The 18,586-nt window shown below is 36.6% G+C and overlaps 1 pseudogene; it reads right to left on the reverse strand.

Moving 5' to 3' along the window:
- Positions 1-3,021: 3,021 nt before the first annotated feature.
- Positions 3,022-17,639, reverse strand: LOC145010678 (GDSL esterase/lipase At1g28590-like; annotated as a pseudogene).
- Between the last annotated feature and the right edge of the window lie 947 nt (positions 17,640-18,586).

Genomic DNA, 18,586 nt, shown 5'->3' on the forward strand with positions numbered 1-18,586 from the left:
AAAGTAATTACTTGAATATTATATGAATTATACGATTTTAAGTGATAAACTGAAAATAAGCGTCATAAATAAACTGTGAGATAAACCGAATATCGATGAAAGAAGTCGTAGTGGTCATGACAAGGATTCCGGATATATAAAGAATGCCAAAATCCGAATCATAACGAAGAAGTTATGGCCTATCGAAGTTTCGCGACAGAACCGGCACGACACTACGAGATGTAAATAATGAACTTACGATAAGAGACTTTTTATCCATAGTCATTTAAACGAAAATAATAGCATTCGTTAAACCGAGAGTGAGCATAAAAAGAACATCCAAATATGAATTCGTATGGGGAAGTTATGATTTTTCCAAGTTTCGGCTTAGTAGTATGCAACCCGAAGTTAGAATAGTAGATCGAACGATTATTGGTCGACACAACTATTAACGAGAATCGAAAGTCTCGTTAATAGTAGCTCAACAGTAAAAAAGACAGACAAAAACGGACGTCAGATAAAGAAGTTATCAATTTTTAACAAGCTTTTTGTGTCCCGCCTGTTAAAAATATAATTTTAAAAATAAATTCAAAATTAACCGACTACGTCTAAACAAAAGTTTTAGAGTATGGTCCCACCTACACGTGGATATAAAGAATGTCAAAAACAGAGCCGGTATGCAAAAGTTATGAATTTTTACAATCGTAATGTCAAAATTGCAAGACTGGGTGCGAGCGTACGCCCCGCATAGAGAAGGGACGGCTAGCGTCCGAGGTATGCCCAACGTACGAGAAGATTACACCCATCAGTCTCATCTTGCATGGTCTGAAACGAGCCATGTAGATATATCTGAAGAGCGACACGCATTGTATGACCCTCGCTCCTATGTTTTGCGTACATAAGTAAGTCCAGCGTACCAAGGAACGCCCCGCATACCCGAGGACTACGCCCAGCGTAATCTGAAGTCTAGCGGCGATAAATAGATGTCTGAAGCCATGCGTTTTTCTCACATCTTGCAACTTTTCTTTCTTTCTATACACCTCTAGACTATCTTAACCTCGTAAAGGCTAGGGTACCTCCTTAGCAATATAAGGAAGCCCTGGAGTGCTCGAAGGCTCCGAGAAAAAGAGTTTTTCGGTTTCAAACTCTGCCCACGCAGAGTCTGGTTTTCAAGCAAACCTCCTTGTTTCATCAAAGAAGATCATTTTAAGAAGCGAAGTGTTGTCCGAATCATCAGCTTATCAGGTGAGTGCATAGTTACTTTCATCTTACATATAGATATGAAATATTTTATATAAATTATGTGTTATGTGTGTCTATATATATATATATATATATATATATATATATATATATATATATATATATATATATTACACTTTTACCAGAGATGTATGTTGGATGAAGATCTATACTTCTTTCTTTTCAGATATGAACTTTATCTTTCAGATCTAAACTTTTTCTCTTGGATCTGAAGCTTCTCCCTTGAAATCTAAACTTTCTAACTTCAGATCTAAACTTTTTAGATCTAAACTGTATATATGTAGTTTTCATAAAATGTCATTAATCATAAAGCTTAAAGAGTAGCTTACTAAATAAGTGATGATCTTTGAAAAAAACCTTGGTGAACACACTCTAATTCATGGATTTTTGAGGGATGAAAATGTGAGAAACATAGATAGATTCTAGAGGAGGATTATAGTGTTGGAAGTGTGGAACGGAGAGTGGTGAGGGAAAGGAGTTATGGCCGAGATTAAGAAGGAGGAAATAGAGTGAGAAGAATGGTCATTACATGGTGGATTGAGGGCCTATTCATGGAAATATGTAATGTATTTTACATTGAGAACCTCTAGTTAAAGATGAGGTGTCTTAAATTACATGGGCCCATTAGGAATTTTCTATTTTCGTTGGTCCATTTGAGAGTTTATGACCCAAAAGGGTATAAACGATGAGATTTTCGGCCCATTGGGCCTTGATTATAGTTTCACGGCCCAAAATGGTAAAATGAATGGGTTTATGGCCCATTAGGATTAATTAAATCATTTATGACCCATCATGGTCCATTGGACGTAGAATGCATCATTCTAGGCTCAAATGGCCCAAAATATTATAGATCGATGAATTAATGATTTATTGGTCCTTTACACCCAATAAGAGAATCCTAGTCTAAAAGGAACTTGAGACGGGATTTCTAGGGTTTCGAACCCTTATTTGCATATATGAGATGTATATGAACGAGCATAGAGTGTAGTATTCACTTAGAATACAAGCCTTACAATAGATGATGTTTTTCATGCGGATAGAATTTCTTAGCAAAAACGCCAGTTGTGACAATTCACAAATCTATCATAAAATAGCAAAGAAATGTAATGGAGTTTCATTTCATTTCCATCTAACCAAAACAATGGCGAATTACAATTCCTTTGGATTCCAAATCCTTTCATAAACATCTTCTGAACCAAATGGCCTTTACTTTTGTACTTTTGGAATATATATTGTTTTTCTTTGATGTTATTAAATTCAATAGATTCATTATTTAGTTAATTATACAATTTCAATCACATCACATGAATTTAAATACAAGTACCAAATATCCCTACATTAAAAACAATGAACCGGGCACTCCCGCTTTCGGTCATAACCAGTATCCATTAAACGCCATTTATTTTAAACCAATTTGGTTGATTTTAATCCATTAAATGATTACAATAATTCCTAGACATTCTATTTTATTCAAGTTTTTTCATTAAACTATACGAATTGTGGATGCCAATTATTTTATTTTAATTATGTATGTAGTTTACATAAACACTAACAATTTATGAAATATTTGTAATGCATTTTAAGTGGAAAGTACATGTCTTTGCATGCTCTGATAGGTCAATGTTGTATTTGTGATCTCGATAAAGCAATACCAACTTGTGATGTTAATGTAGGTGTAGGAGTAGGACACAAGGAATTAAAGCGGGGTGATGTATATTAGCCTTGAAATAAACTTTTGAAAATTATTCTATATACATCTTTTGTAAAGTGTATTCCATCCTAGTAAGCATACGCATCTGGGTCATCACACACAGTCGCAAATACATGTCCATATTGCGATGATGGATTGATGTTGTAGTTGTATAGGCCTCCACCTCCACAACACAACTTCAAAACCGGATTTGTGAATCCTGAAAATTTTGAATTCCATCCCAAAAAGAACGCAAATCAAGGTACTAAATTACTCAATAACATGGTAAATCGTGGAGCACTAGCAATATTATAACATGTTTTGTACCAAATTCAAGTGGAGAATACCTGATGAGACAACGGTTCTGTTATCATAATCATTTCTATTTTTAGAAGCACGAACTATTAGATTTGAACTAGAACACCCAATTGGAAAGGTTCCTGGAACAACCAGTGTTGGAGCCCCCATATCAATTACCTCCTGTATTTAAAATCCTTGACAAAATCATACACTAGAATTAAAAGGAAATTAAAATTGTAAGTGGTGTTCTTGTTGGTGGTGATAGTTTAAGATATATTTTGAATGATTTGATTAGTTAGATTGACTGCTGAGATGATGGTATCAATAACAAGAGGAACGTATGATTCGACCTCCTCAATTGGATTATAGTTAAATATTGCAGTGTTGTAATCGGTTCCTCGTATCTATCCCATTAGGATCAAAGAACGTCCAATTGACTTTATACAGTCTACCAATAGGACTCACTAAATAGTTTTGAATCTCAAAACTATAAACAATAATCTTTGACTTTTTAGACAATTATAATCTGTATCTATATCTATATATCTTATAATGTAAGCATTTTTTCTAAGCACTACATTGATTTGAAACTCCATTGTATTTTCATATTTTCAAATTACTATATTTCTAAGCACTACATTGATTTGAAACTCCTTTGTCTTTTCATATTTTCAAATGACTTTTCAAATGTCTTCTAAGTAATTAATTTAGCATTAAACATCAAATATGCTATATAAACTCTTACATGTAAGAAGGATGTCATAAGAAAATGAAAAGTAAATATTTTAATAGGCATAATTCTTTTAGAATGTATTTGCAGTGATGGAGTCTCTAAAAAAGCTCTACAAGTCAAGGTTCTGGATGAATGTATCATTTTTTACTCATAGTTTGATCATGTTATATATTTTTTCCAGTAGTATAAAGGAGACCATTCAAAATAATATGTTTAGATATATTTTGTTTTCACAAACCATAACATTCAAAATCATATGTTTAGAGATATTTTGTTTTCTCAAACCATATTGATTTGAAACCTACATATCTTTTTATATTCCTTAGTTAATAACATTTATAATATCTATAAATTTCCTATAATATTTTGCATTCTCTTATTATGTATGTAGTTATATTAGTGCATGTGACAACCCAGAATTTCCATTCTGTATAAACAGTATCATTTCAATAGAGGTTATATCAGTGATAGTAAACTTTAAGACTTTTCCGTATAAGTTTGAGTAATTTAGGGTTTACACTTCAAGAAATATCAGGAGAGTGGATGCACTAGGGTTTTGTGCAACACTGTTATTCCAACACTCTATTATATTAGAGATCATTTCCGGAATAAAATATTTTCTGCCAAAGATCTCAGGACTATAAATAGAATTCTGAACCAAATTTATTCATTATTCGCATTTCCAACTAGAGAAAAAGCATTTTCTCTCTCATGGATCTTCGTGTTTTTATCCCAAAACGTGAGTAACTCTCTCTAGTAGTGTTAGAAAGCTTATTATGTGTTTATAACATGATTGAGATAGATAAATAGCTAGATTTAGGAGTTTACTCCCCAAGGTGTTCTTGGGAGGTAAACTCCCGAAATAAAGCCTAGCCCTGTTCCCGTGATATGATACTACCTTGGACTTGTATAGAAGTGTATTAGGGACAAGAAAACAACAAAGAATAACCCAAGTTTAGGTGTTCACGACCCAATATGATCTTGGACCGTGAACTCCAAAATCATGGACAAAAGGGTGCTTTTAAGGCACCTAAAGCCTTAGACATTTACATGGAATTGTTCCCACTTAAATCAAGGACCTTAAACACATCAAAACACCCTTCAAAGTGAGTTCACGACCCTAATAAGGTTCTTGGGCCGTGAACATCAAACAAAGGCACCAAAGTGTGCCTAAGGCCTTCATATGCTTGGGATAAAAGCCTAAGACCCATACCACACGTGAAAGAGACATGAAAGCATCAAAAACACCATTCCAAGGGAGTTTATGGCAGTAAACTCCAAAGGAAATGGCCTTCGGGCCGTAAAGTCCTCAAGGGAGTGTTTCTATGCCTTAAACCCTTCCAAGAATTAAACCACCAAATTGGAATACTTCTAGGGATCATTTAACACCTCAAAACAACCAAGAACGTTAAGTCTTGGAGTTTACGGCCGTAAACTCCATGTTTTAGTGTATATGGAGAGTAAACTCCATGTGTGAGGTTATTTGGAGAGTAAACTCAAGTATAGGGTCCTTTGGAACCCTAAACCCAAGTGCCTTGTCCCACAATAGCTTAGATGCAATCCTTAGGGCTTATAACACTTATATATAGTGTTTATTATGTTCTAGGATGTCTTAACATTATCAATTAGTAATTTAAGACTAATTGAGTGCATATATGTGTGATTATATGTTCACTAGGATCGTAGTGTGTGTACAAGTCCTCACTTGACACCTAACAATCCTACACCGTCCAGTTCATCCAAACCACCATCTACAGGTGAGTTCATACCCCTAAATGAATATTTTAAATGATTTTAAATGCTTTAATGGGGGGGGGGGGGGGGGAATACAAGTAGAAAACAACATGTTATTAAATCACTCATATGTATTTTATAATTGTGTTTTCATCTAGCAGATTTCACATACTACAAAATGTGATGCATGAAATGGTTTTCCATCTTAAAATACCTTGATAACAAAAGTATTAGTTTTGAAATGTTTATTAACATGACATCAATTCCCTCTTAATTATTATTCAAAACTCTTAGATACCTTGCAAAACCATTACATTTACCTTCTTGAACAAACAATTGCCTTTTAGTTAATTATCATAGGGATAGTTAGAAGAAACAAAACATTATTCCTATTACAAGGAATCACACCAGAGTCAGTTCATTCAGGAGTCAATACCAGTACATTACCTGATACCTGAGTACATTTACATATGATTACATGATACATGAGTACGTTTACATATACATACATGATACATGAATACCATACATGAGTACTGTTACATAGATACATTATCCTGTATTCACTTACCTGGATACTTGTACCTATAGTTATGAGGAAGATTTATTTGTACCTTCTGTGTAGATTTTCCTGCCTATCCCTGTTCGACGGGATGTCTAGATGGGACTAACCATTCCGGAACCCAGCTGTTAGCACCACTGGGTGATGAACATCCACGGATGTCTAAGGTTATCACTTATAATAGATAGATTGATATTGGAGCTAACCATTCCTCCATCCTGATGTTGCAACAGAGGATGAGATGAAAATCTTCGGATGATCATTAGGTTAGCACTTGTATTAGGAGTCGGCTACGGGACTAACCCTTTCTCCAACCTGTTGCTACTATAGAGGATAATTGGACAATCTTCGGATGTTCATTAGGTTTTCATATCACTTACTGCGATGGTGCATTAGTCTTGGTATCCAGGGATAGCACATACATGGTTATATTTTTCCTATTTATTTTATTTTGTGATATATTCACATAAACAATGAGTTAGACCAATTACTGTTTGTAGTAGTAAAAAAGAAGGAAAAACTATCATTTTACTTACAAAACATTCGGGTCTTGGTAGAAGACTACATTGTCATAACAAAACATTCGGGTCTTGGTAGAAGACTACATTGTCATAACAAAACATTCAGGTCTTGGTAGAAGACTACATTTCATACTAGTAGGAAATAAGGGATTTCTTACGGTTTTTCATACTTATATCAACTGTGTTACTTAAAGGTTTTTATATGACATTCATAACTGTTTATAAAAGCAAGACAATGACACTTAAATACTTATGAATTCACCAGCTTTAAAGATGATACGCTCTTTTAAAATAACTTGTATTCTCAGGTCATCAGTAGACAGGTATGGTGGCCAGGTTTTGAGAAGAAGGAGCAGACAAGTCTCGTCTTTTATTTTTATTATGTATTTTTGGTGTTTTATTACAATGAAAGAACACACATGTATTAAAACTTTACTTATAATGCAATGGATGATGTTGTTGCTTGTTTACTATTTTACACTGATGTGATACTATACATGACGTCCTCCACCCCTGAACGTTTCTGCTGTTCATGGTTTTGGGGTGTGACAGATTGGTATCAGAGCATTGTTTATAGTGAATATAGTATATCAACCCATAAAAGATATACTAACTATAAATACATTGGGATTAAAACAATCTGTCTAAGTGTAATACTTTTAAATAATAAAATATTTAATAAAGTATACAAGCCTGCATTCATACTAAAACCAGTGTCACAATGACCAGAACAAAAGTATTACGATTGTTGAATATCACAAGTAAGCCTGGGGATATATAGTCAGTCTTGGGAATGGCATAGCCTGATCAACTATGCTGGTCCAAGGAGTGATTAGCATATGCCCAAGAATGGTTGTGATGTGGCAACAAGTTTAAAAACTTACCAACACAACCATAAAGAAATACCATAAGGGTATTTGATCTTACTCTAATTATCTTAGTTAGTTCGCCTATATAGCTATTTCTTATATCCCTTTTCTCGCGTAGATTTTAATGGATGGATTTCACCATGGCGATCCGTACTTTCCAAACCAAGGCAATTCTGGTTGGCTAGAGGCAGAACCAGAAGATGATCACCCAATCCCTTTGGATGATCACCATGCTGAGGTTTTTTCCGATAGTTCTAACTTAGAGCTTGAAGTCAACAACCTACCCCAAGATGCTCAAAAACCTAACCTGAACCCTCGTCCTGCATTTCAAGGACCCACACCTCTGTGGCTACTAACTTGAATACATGTAGTCATGAACAGGGTCAACCCATTCCCTACAATGGAGACTGAAGTCTCTACAACCTCGCTGAAGGAGGTTCTACTGATAGAGTCCTACCAATCATGGTTAATAGGATTTCTCGAAACACGATAATGACCCAAGCAACTATCAATCAAGTCTTGGAGGTTGACGCCAACTCTGGCGTTAACACTATCCGCATTCGCCAACTAGAGTCTGCTCATGAAAGAACTCTAGTCTGCAATATAGCTCTGCGGAGGGAACTTACTCAAACTCGAGCTGAAGTTAGGGAACTTCGAGCTCAGCAAGCAAGAGATGACAGTCGTATGAGGGACATGGAACGTCTACTATCAGGATCAACAACTCATGCTAGCAGTTCTCGTCGCCGATAGAATCTCGACGACTCATCTTTTGTATATAACCTAGTTTATGTAAAACTTTGGTCTAATTTCCTGTCTTTAGAAATCTTAGACCTATTAGGTCTTGATCTAGTCTTAATTCTGTCAAAATTTTCCATCTTGGTTGATGTAAGGCCTGCTTCTAGGCCATTTTTCCTAAACTAGTTACATCTGTAATTCCAGTATTATTGACAGATATCTAATCATATGGAAATTATTATCCAAATGCTGTCATCTTCATTTAGTCATTCTATTCATTTGTTGTTGGGCTATGGGGAGTTAGTCCATAAGACACAGTCATTATTCATTTATTCTTATCCATGCCGTCACCTTTTAAACATATAGTTAAAGATGCCACCACATAGAAATCCCAGGTGTAACCCAAACAACGATGCACCGATACCACCACCTCCACCACCACCACAACCTCAACCTCCTCAACCACCTAACCCCTTCGACGCCAACATGTTCCAGGCAACTTTCACAGCAGCAATTGCAACTGCTGTGTCAGCAATCAACACTCCTATCCCTAGTGGATTGGGAACATGTGCGCCTCCTTCGAACCAGGGCGAAAGCTATGGACACCCTCAGGAATGCACCTATAAAGACTTCACGAACGCCAAGCCCCGCAGCTTCAATGGTACTGGTGGGGTTATGGTGTTAAGGCAGTGGATTGAAAAGATGGAATCTGTCTTTGAAATTTGCGCTTGCCAAGAAAGCAACAAGTTCAAGTTCGCAGCTTGTACCTTCTCTGACAGGGCACTAACATGGTGGAACGACCAAGTTAAATATCTGACTCTAGTTTGTGGCACATTCCATCAGCTGGGAACACTTGAAGGACATGCTGATGAGAGAGTACTATCCTCAGGGAGAAATACAAAAACTCGAGCAGGAACTCTGGAGCCTGCAAATGGTTTGATCCGACATAGGAACCTACACTAATAGGTTCTGTGATCTGGCAATCCTATGCCCTAATATGGTTGCTCTCGAAAGCAAGAAGATGGAGAGATATATCTGGGGGCTGTCTCCCCAGATCCAATCAAGTGTATTAGCTTCCAAGCCTGTCACTTTTGATAGTGCCAAGGAGCTGGCACAACCTCTCATAGACCACGGGAAACACAAGAACCCAACAATCCCTAAATCCGTACCACAAAAATCCAACCCTGACAACAACAGGAAGGGGTGGAATAAGAGGAAAAGAGGGGCTTCGCAAGAATCCTCCAAGAGAAAACAACTTGTGGCAATCAATGCTGCCACAGTAACTCCTGTTGTCCCTTGGAACCCCTTACCGGAAAAACCATATCCCGGAACCCTTCGGAAGTGCACCAAGTGCAACTTCCACCACCACGGACCTTGCAAGGAGATGCAGTGCTCTAACTGCAACAGGAAGGGACACACAGTCCGTTTCTGCACGACTCCCACAGCTCAGGCCGCCCAGGTTCCTGATGCTGGTATGGGCCAAACTTGCTACGATTATGGCGAAGTGGGCCAGTACAAGAGGAACTGCCCTAAAGCGGGGATAGCTGGAGGAGTAGGAAGAGTTATGGCCCTAGGCCACGAGGAAGCGGTAGCTGATCCTACGATAGTTACTGGTACGTTTCTCCTCGATAACTCTTATGCTTGCATACTTTTCGATAGTGGAGCAGAGAGAAGTTTCATAAGTCACAAATTTGCACACCTGCTTAAACAAAAACATGTGCATTAGATAGTTCATTCACGGTAGAAATGGCTAACGGGAAGACTGAGAGTACTAACCGCATATACGTAGGTTGTACCTTAACTTTAGATGGCCATACCTTCAAGATAGATCTCATTCCAATCCAAATTAAATGTTTCGATGTTATCATCGGCATGCATTGGTTAAGTCTTCTTTGTGCCGACATCATGTGCTTTGAAAAAGCAGTTCGTCTTAATCTTCCTAACAATGAAACCTTAATTATCTACTGCGACAAACCTAGTACAAGCCTTCGCATCATTTCATGCATTCAAGCCCAGAAGTGCTTGCGAAAGGAATATCATGCATTCCTCGCACACGTCGTTGATACGAGTCAAGATATGAAAGACATTAAGAACATCCCAGAGGTACGCGACTTTCTAGACATCTTCCCATAAGAACTTCTCGGTTTACCACCGCAATGCCAAGTTGAGTTCAGAATCAACTTAGTGCCAAGAGCTACCCTAGTAGCCAAGTCTCCTTATCGTCTGGCACCAGCCGAGATGCAGGAACTTTCCAGTCAACTTAATGAACTTCTCAAGAAAGGATTCATTAGGCCAAGCTTCTCACCATGGGGAACACCGGTCTTGTTCGTCAAGAAGAAAGATGGATCGTTTCGCATGTGCATCGACTATAGAGAACTCAACAAACTTACCATTAAAAATCGTTATCCTTTACCCCGCATTGACGATTTATTTGATCAACTTCAAGGAGCCAACTACTTCTCGAAGATAGATCTACGATCCGGATATCACCAGCTACGAGTGTTACAGGAGGATGTTCCCAAGACAGCCTTCCGAACTCGTTATGGAGACTACAAGTTTGTAGTGATGTCCTTCGGATTAACTAATGCACCCATAGTATTCATGGATCTGATGAATAGGGTGTGTCGTCCTTATTTGGATCAGTTCATCATCATCTTCGTTAATGACATACTCATCTACTCTCGAAGTAAGGAGGATCATAGTCAACATCTCTTTAGAATCTTAGAAACATTGCAAGCGGAGAAGCTCTATGCGAAGTTCTGCAAGTGCGAATTTTGGATTCGACGAGTCGAATTTTTGGGTCATGTTGTTAGAGAAGAAGGAATACACATGGACCCTTCCAAAATCAAGGCCATTGAGAACTGGTCAGCACCGAAGACACCTACAGGAATTCGTCAATTTCTAGGTCTCGCTGGCTACTATCACAGAAATTCGTCAATTTTTGGGTCATGTTGTTAGCGAAGAAGGAATACAGCCTTGACCCAGAAAGGCGTGGCCTTTGACTTGGAAGAGAAATAGGAAAGAGCGTTCCAAACACTCAAACAAGCCTTGTGCACTGCACCGATACTATCCCTCCCTGAAGGGATAGAAGACTTCATTGTCTATTGCGATGCATCCAATCAAGGACTCGGATGTGTTCTGATGCAGCGAGGTAAATCAAGCCTATGCCTCGAGACAGCTGAAGACACATGAGGTTAACTACACCACCCGTGATCTTGAACTAGGAGCAGTCATATTTGCTCTAAAGATCTGGAGACACTACCTGTATGGTACAAAAAGCACGATCTTTACAAACCACATGAGTCTACAACACATCTTCGACCAGAAAGAGCTCAACATGAGACAACGACGGTGGCTAGGGCTACTCAGTGATTACGAGTGCGAAATTCGTTATCATCCGGGTAAAGCAAATGTGGTAGCCGACGCCCTAAGTCGGAAAGAATATTACTTGCACACTTCCTGCCGATCAAAGAAACAGACAAGATGGAGAAACTTACAAGAACTTACATTAGGGAAATTGTAAGGCTGCACGGTGTTCCTTTATCTATTATCTCAGACAGAGATAGTAGATTCACTTCGAGGTTCTGGCAGTCATTACAAAGTTCCGTAGGAACTAGGCTGGACATGAGTAAAGCCTACCATCGACAGACCGACGGGAAAAGTGAGAGAACTATCGAAACCATAGAAGATATGTTGCGTGTCTGTGTGATTGAATTTGGAAAAGCTTGGGATACCCATTTACCCCTCGTTGAATTTTCCTACAACAATAGTTATCACACGAGCATAAAGGCAACTCCATTCTAGGCCCTCTATGGCCGAAAGTGTAGATCCCCTCTGTGCTAGGCTGAGGTGGGTGATACCCAGTTAGCTAAGGGACGAGTTCCCGAAAGCACTCTCACGGGTCTGGAGATCATTCGGGAAACGACAGAGAAGATCGTTCAAATTCGTGCACGATTGAAAGCCTCTAGAGACCGATAGAAAAGCTACGCTGACAAGCGAAGGAAACCGTTAAAATTCCAGGTAGGCGACCGATTCCTACTAAAGGTCTCACGCTGGAAGGGCTTAATAATCTTTGGAAAGAGTGGGAAGCTCAATCCAAGATACATAGGGCCTTTCGAGATTCTCGCGAGAATCGGCCCTGTAGCTTACAAACTTAATCTATCGCACGAACTCAGTAACGTACATCCTACCTTCCACGTCTCGAACTTGAAAAAGTGTCTATCCGACGAGACTCTTATTTATTCCACTCAACGAGAGCCTCAACTTCGTGGAGGAACCAATAGAGATCATGGACCGAGAGGTCAAGCAAACAAAGCAGAGTCGTATCCCGATAGTGAAGGTACGTTGGAACGTAAAGCGTCGACCTGAATTCACATGGGAACGAGAGGATCAGATGAAACTAAAATACCCTCATCTTTTTGCATAGTTAATTGTAACTTCTTATTTTCATAAATTCTAATTTCGGGATGAAATTCCTTATAACGGGGGGATGATGTGACAACCCTGAATTTCCATTCTGTATAAACAATATCACTTCAATAGAAGTTGTATCAGTCATAGAAAACTTTCAAACTTTTCCGTATAACTTTGAGTAATTTAGGGTTTACACTTCTGGAAATATCAGGAGAGTGGATGCACTACGGTTTTGTGCAACACTGTTATTCCAACACTCTATTATATTCTGAACCAAATTCATTCATTCTTCGCATTTCCAACTAGAGAAAAGCCATTTTCTCTCTCACGGATCTTCGGCTTTTTATCCCAAAACGTGAGTAACTCTCTCTAGTATTGATACAAAGCTTATTATGTGTTTATAACATGATTGAGATAGCTAAATAACCAGATTTAGGAGTTTACTCCCCAAGGTGTTCTTGGGAGGTAAACTCCCGAAATAAATCCTAGCCCTATCCCCGTGATATGATACTACCTTGGACTTGTATACAAGTGTATTAGGGACAAGAAAACAACAAAGAATCACCCATGTTTAGGTGTTCACGGCCCTAGATTATCCTGGACCGTGAACTCCAAAATCATGGACAAAAGGGTGCTTTTAAGCCACCTAAAGCCTTAGACATTTACATGGAATTGTTTCCACTTAAATCAAGGACCCTGAACACATCAAAACACCCCTCAAAGTGAGTTCACGTCCCTAATAAGGTTCTTGGGCCGTGAAGATCAAACAAAGGCACCAAAGTGTGCCTAAGGCCTTCATATGCTTGGGATAAAAGTCTAAGACCCATACCACATGTGCAAGAGAATTGAAACCATCAAAAACACCATTCAAAGGGAGTTTACGACAGTAAAATCCAAAGGAAATGGCCTTAGGGCCGTAAACTCCTCAAAGGAGTGTTTCTATGCCTTAAACCCTTTCAAGAATTAAACCACCAAGTTGGAATACTTCTAGGGATCATTTAACACCTCAAAACAACCAAGAACATTAAGTCTTGGAGCTGACGGCCGTAAAGTCAAGAGTTTACAACTGTAAACTCCATGTGTTAGGTTATATGGAGAGTAAACTCCATGTGTGAGGTTATTTGGAGAGTAAACTCAAGTACAGGGTCCTTTGGAACCCTAAACCCAAGTGCCTTGTCCCACAATAGCTTAGATGCAATCCTTAGGGCTTATAACACTTATATAAAGTGTTTATTATGTTCTAGGATGTCTTAACATTATCAATTAGTAATTTAAGACTAATTGAGTGCATATATGTGTGATTATATGTTCATTACGATCGTAGTGCGTGTACAAGTCCTCACTTGACACCTAACAATCCTACACCGTCCAGTTTATCCAAACCACCATCTACAGATGAGTTCATACCCCTAAATGAATATTTGAAATGATTTTAAATGCTTTAATGAGGGGGGGGGGGAATACAAGTAGAAAACAACATGTTATTAAATCACTCATATGTATTTTATAACTATGTTTTCATCCAGCAGATTTCACACACTACAAAATGTGATGCATGAAATGGTTTTCCATCTTAAAATTCCTTGATAACAAAAGTATTAGTTTGCAATGTTTATTAACATGACATCAAGTCACTCTAAATTATTATTCAAAACTCTTAGATACCTTGCAAAACCATTACATTTACCTTCTTGAACAAACAATTGCCTTTCAGTTAATTATCATAGGGATAGTTAGAAGAAACAAAACATTATTCCTATTATAAGGAATCACACCAGAGTCAGTTCATTCATGAGTCAATACCAGTACATTACCATATACATGAGTACATTTACATATGATTACATGATACATGAGTACATTTACATATGCTTACATGATACATGAATACCATACATGAGTATTGTTACATAGATACATTATCCTATATTCACTTACCTGGATACTTGTACCTAGAGTTATAAGGAAGATTTATTCGTACCTTTTGTGTAAATTTTCCTGCCTATCCCTGTTCGATGGGATGTCTAGATGGGACTAACCATTGCGGAACCCAGCTGTTAGCACCACTGGGTGATGAACATCCACGAATGTCTAAGGTTATCACTTATAATAGATAGATTGATATCGTAACTAACCATGCCTCCATCCTGCTGTTGCAACAGAGGATGAGATGAAAATCTTCGGATGATCATTAGGTTACCACTTGTATTAGGATTCGGCTACGGAACTAACCCTTCCTCCAACCTGCTGCTACTGCAGAGGACAATTGGACAATCATCGGATGTTCATTAGGTTATTCATATCGCTTACTGCGATGGCGTGTTAGTCCTAGTATCCAGGGATAACACTTACATGTTATATTTTTCCTATTTACTTTATTTTGTGATATATTCACATAAACAATAAGTTAGACCAATTACTGTTTGTAGTAGTAAAAAAGAAGGAAAACTATCATTTTACTTACAAAACATTTGGGTCTTGGTAGAAGACTACATTGTCATAACAAAACATTCGGGTCTTGGTAGAAGACTACATTTCATACTACTAGGAAATAAGGGATTTCTTAGGGTTTTTCATACTTATATCAACTGTCTTACTTAAAGGTTTTTACATGACATTCATAACAGTTTATCAAAGCAAGAAAATGACACTTAAATACTTATGAATTCACCAGCTTTAAAGCTGATACTCTGTTTCAAAATAACTTGTATTCTCAGGTCATCAGTAGACAGGTATGGTGGTCATGTTTTGAGAAGATGGAGCAGACAAGTCTCGTCTTTTATTTTGATTATGTATTTTTGGTGTCTTATTACAATGAAAGAACACACATGTATTAAAACTTTACTTATAATGTGATGGATGATGTTGTTGCTTGTTTACTATTTTACACTATTGTCATACTGTACATGACATCCTCCACCCCTGAACGTTTCCGCCATTCGTGGTTTTGGGGTGTGACAGTGCATTTTTCTTACAAAAAGTCATCATTTGGTTAAAGGTATTGTGATTCAAAACCTTTCATATAGTTGAAACATTCACGATCCAAATATGATAATTTGAAGAAATGGGTTATGTCGCATCGATGATAATTGTAATATGATTTTTCTTTCAACCAAAACAATTGAAGCTATTCTATTCTTTCTTTATATTTAGTTTCTCATTTGATCTTTATTTGTGATTTGTGTCTATTACTCAATCTTGAATGTGACTCTCCACACATCAATGTTTTGCTTGGAATATCTTTCTGAGTTTTCTTTTTCAAGAAAAAAACATTTTGATTGTAGGTTAGTGAAGAATTGTCATCAAGTTTCTATGGTTGAATGATGTTAAATGAAGAGAATAGATTCAGAAAACAGATATAGTTTATTTTTTGTTAGAGCAAAGTAGACGAATGTTAGTTTTTTCTTTTGATTTAAATGAAAATTTATGTAACATTTTTTTTATATATTCAACCACCCAGTGTTCTTATTTGTTTGATTGTAGTTTTTCTATTTTGGTTATGTTTATTTTCAGTTATGTTTTTTTGTTGGGTTATCCTACACAATATATTTACAAAACAATATTTAAAAAATAACATAATTTATAAAGTTTGATATGTAATTATGATTGATTTCTCATGATATGTTCTTCACATGAAAGTAATTTATCCATATTAGTACAAGAATTACATATGACATTTACCAAAATATATATTATATGTGATTTGTTCAGCACATATATGCACCTATGTATGTTATAAATTTATAATTAAATATCTTTATGTTTAATAAATTGAAGGGATTAAAATGATACATCAAAACCAATTATTTAGATAATAATAATAATAATAATAATAATAATAATAATAATAATAATAATAATAATAATAATACGCATTCATTTGAAACTCACACTACAACTCAAAAGTTTCTAATTTATGTATATCTATTTGTTACAACTTAAGAGTTTTTAACTTATGATTATTAATTAATAATCAATAATAATTTTTTATTTTTCTTTTTTTTATAAGGTTGTAAAGTTTTGGTCAATAAAAACATTAATGTATTTGAAGAGATTCGTGATTTAAATATGAAGAGTTAATATAAATATTATAATTCATGTTCTAGTATTGTATATGCATGTGCGTGTATACAATAAAATCCCAATATATGCAATAATGTGCGATTACTAGAGGCGTTACTGAACATAGAAACCAATTATGGCTTAAACCATGTCAATTGAACTCCTAAAGATTTTTTTGCTATAGGACCAACAATCCCTCTTGCTTCAAGAAATGATGTATCCAATGCTGTTGCTGCCACAACTGCATAATTAACTCCTGGTCCCAATGCCACCACATTGTCACTCTCAGCACCATGCATAAACGGTAGTATTAGTAGCAACCCAAGACTCTCAGCTTCACGAACAGCAAGAAAATGCAAAGTCATTAATTTACATAGCACATGAATAACTTTATTCCTAGAAAATTAAATGCGATGTTTAATCCAATTATAGTACGTACTCTATTAGATACTATTTACAAGATATCAAATATCTAAAACTATGAATCATTTCAAATCGATGATGAGTTACCCAGGAAATCGATGATGAGGTGTCCTCTAGAGGCACTACCGGTGGGTTTATGAAAGAAGGTTTCACCGTAAGGAAACTGAAGAGACTGAACATCTTTGTGGGATATGGCGGCGAGTTGTTTAACATTACCCGTGTCGGCTACGGAGTCGACAAAGCTAAAGATGGACGTATAGCATCCATTAGCATACAAGATTCTATTCCATAACAACTGCTGCAAAACCATTAAGATTAACCCTGTGAAGAACCAAAACCATGAAGAAAACTCCATTACAATATGTTGTTTGAATATTAACAAAAGGTAATAAAATTTTGTACCAAAGTTATAACATGGATCTTTCATTATTTAATATGCTTTTCATTTAATTAGAAAAGCATGTTTGGATTCTTGGATTTTTAACATGTTATTCATTTTGTTCAGTAAACGTAACCCCCCCCCCCCCAAATAAAATAATGAACAGTTCCATCCAACATATCATTTGCATATATTTCTCAAGCTACATTGTTTTTCTCTTTTCTATTATGATCAAAATTCAAAGAGTAAATTTCAAAAATGGTCACAATGGTTTGCAATTTTATTTGACTAAATTCCAAAAAATTTCCAACTTATCAATTCCGTCCTTTTTAGAAGGTTTTGTAGTAGATGAGGTCGTTGTTCGAATTGAAATTAAGTGTCAAGTTTAAGGGCAGTTCAATTGAAATTTCTTCTTTAATCACTTTTTTTAATATTTTATGAAATTAAAAATATAAGAAGGAACCCAAACCTACCCCCCCACCCCATGTAAAGTCCCAAAAACATAAGGTAAAAATCTCATTTTTAGTTCAACATATAAACACCATTTATTTTTATCAAGCTTTCAAAAGCACATCAAAGTGGTAATAGTTATCAGAGTACAATCCTAACATCATAAAAAGGGGAAACATTGGTGGATGTGATGCGATCAAGTAAGGCTCTTCCCTTTCGAACCGGAAGTACCTGAAACCCTAAACATAATTCATAACCACAAAGCTTAGTGAGTTCCTAAAATACCAGTTACCATGCATATATGTTAGCTCAAGGCTATGTCGGATCTATTTCACCACCGGGTCTATTTCACCCTCGAGTCTATTCCAAATCATATGTCAGCTCAAGGCTTTATTGAGTCTATTTAACCCATAGGTCTATTTTGTAACGTCCATGTTTCTAGGGTATGCATTAGTAAGATAATGTAATAGTCA

This window comes from Lactuca saligna, chromosome 8, assembly GCF_052625555.1.
Source record: "Lactuca saligna cultivar CGN05327 chromosome 8, ASM5262555v1, whole genome shotgun sequence".
Classification (NCBI taxonomy): Eukaryota; Viridiplantae; Streptophyta; class Magnoliopsida; order Asterales; family Asteraceae; genus Lactuca; species Lactuca saligna.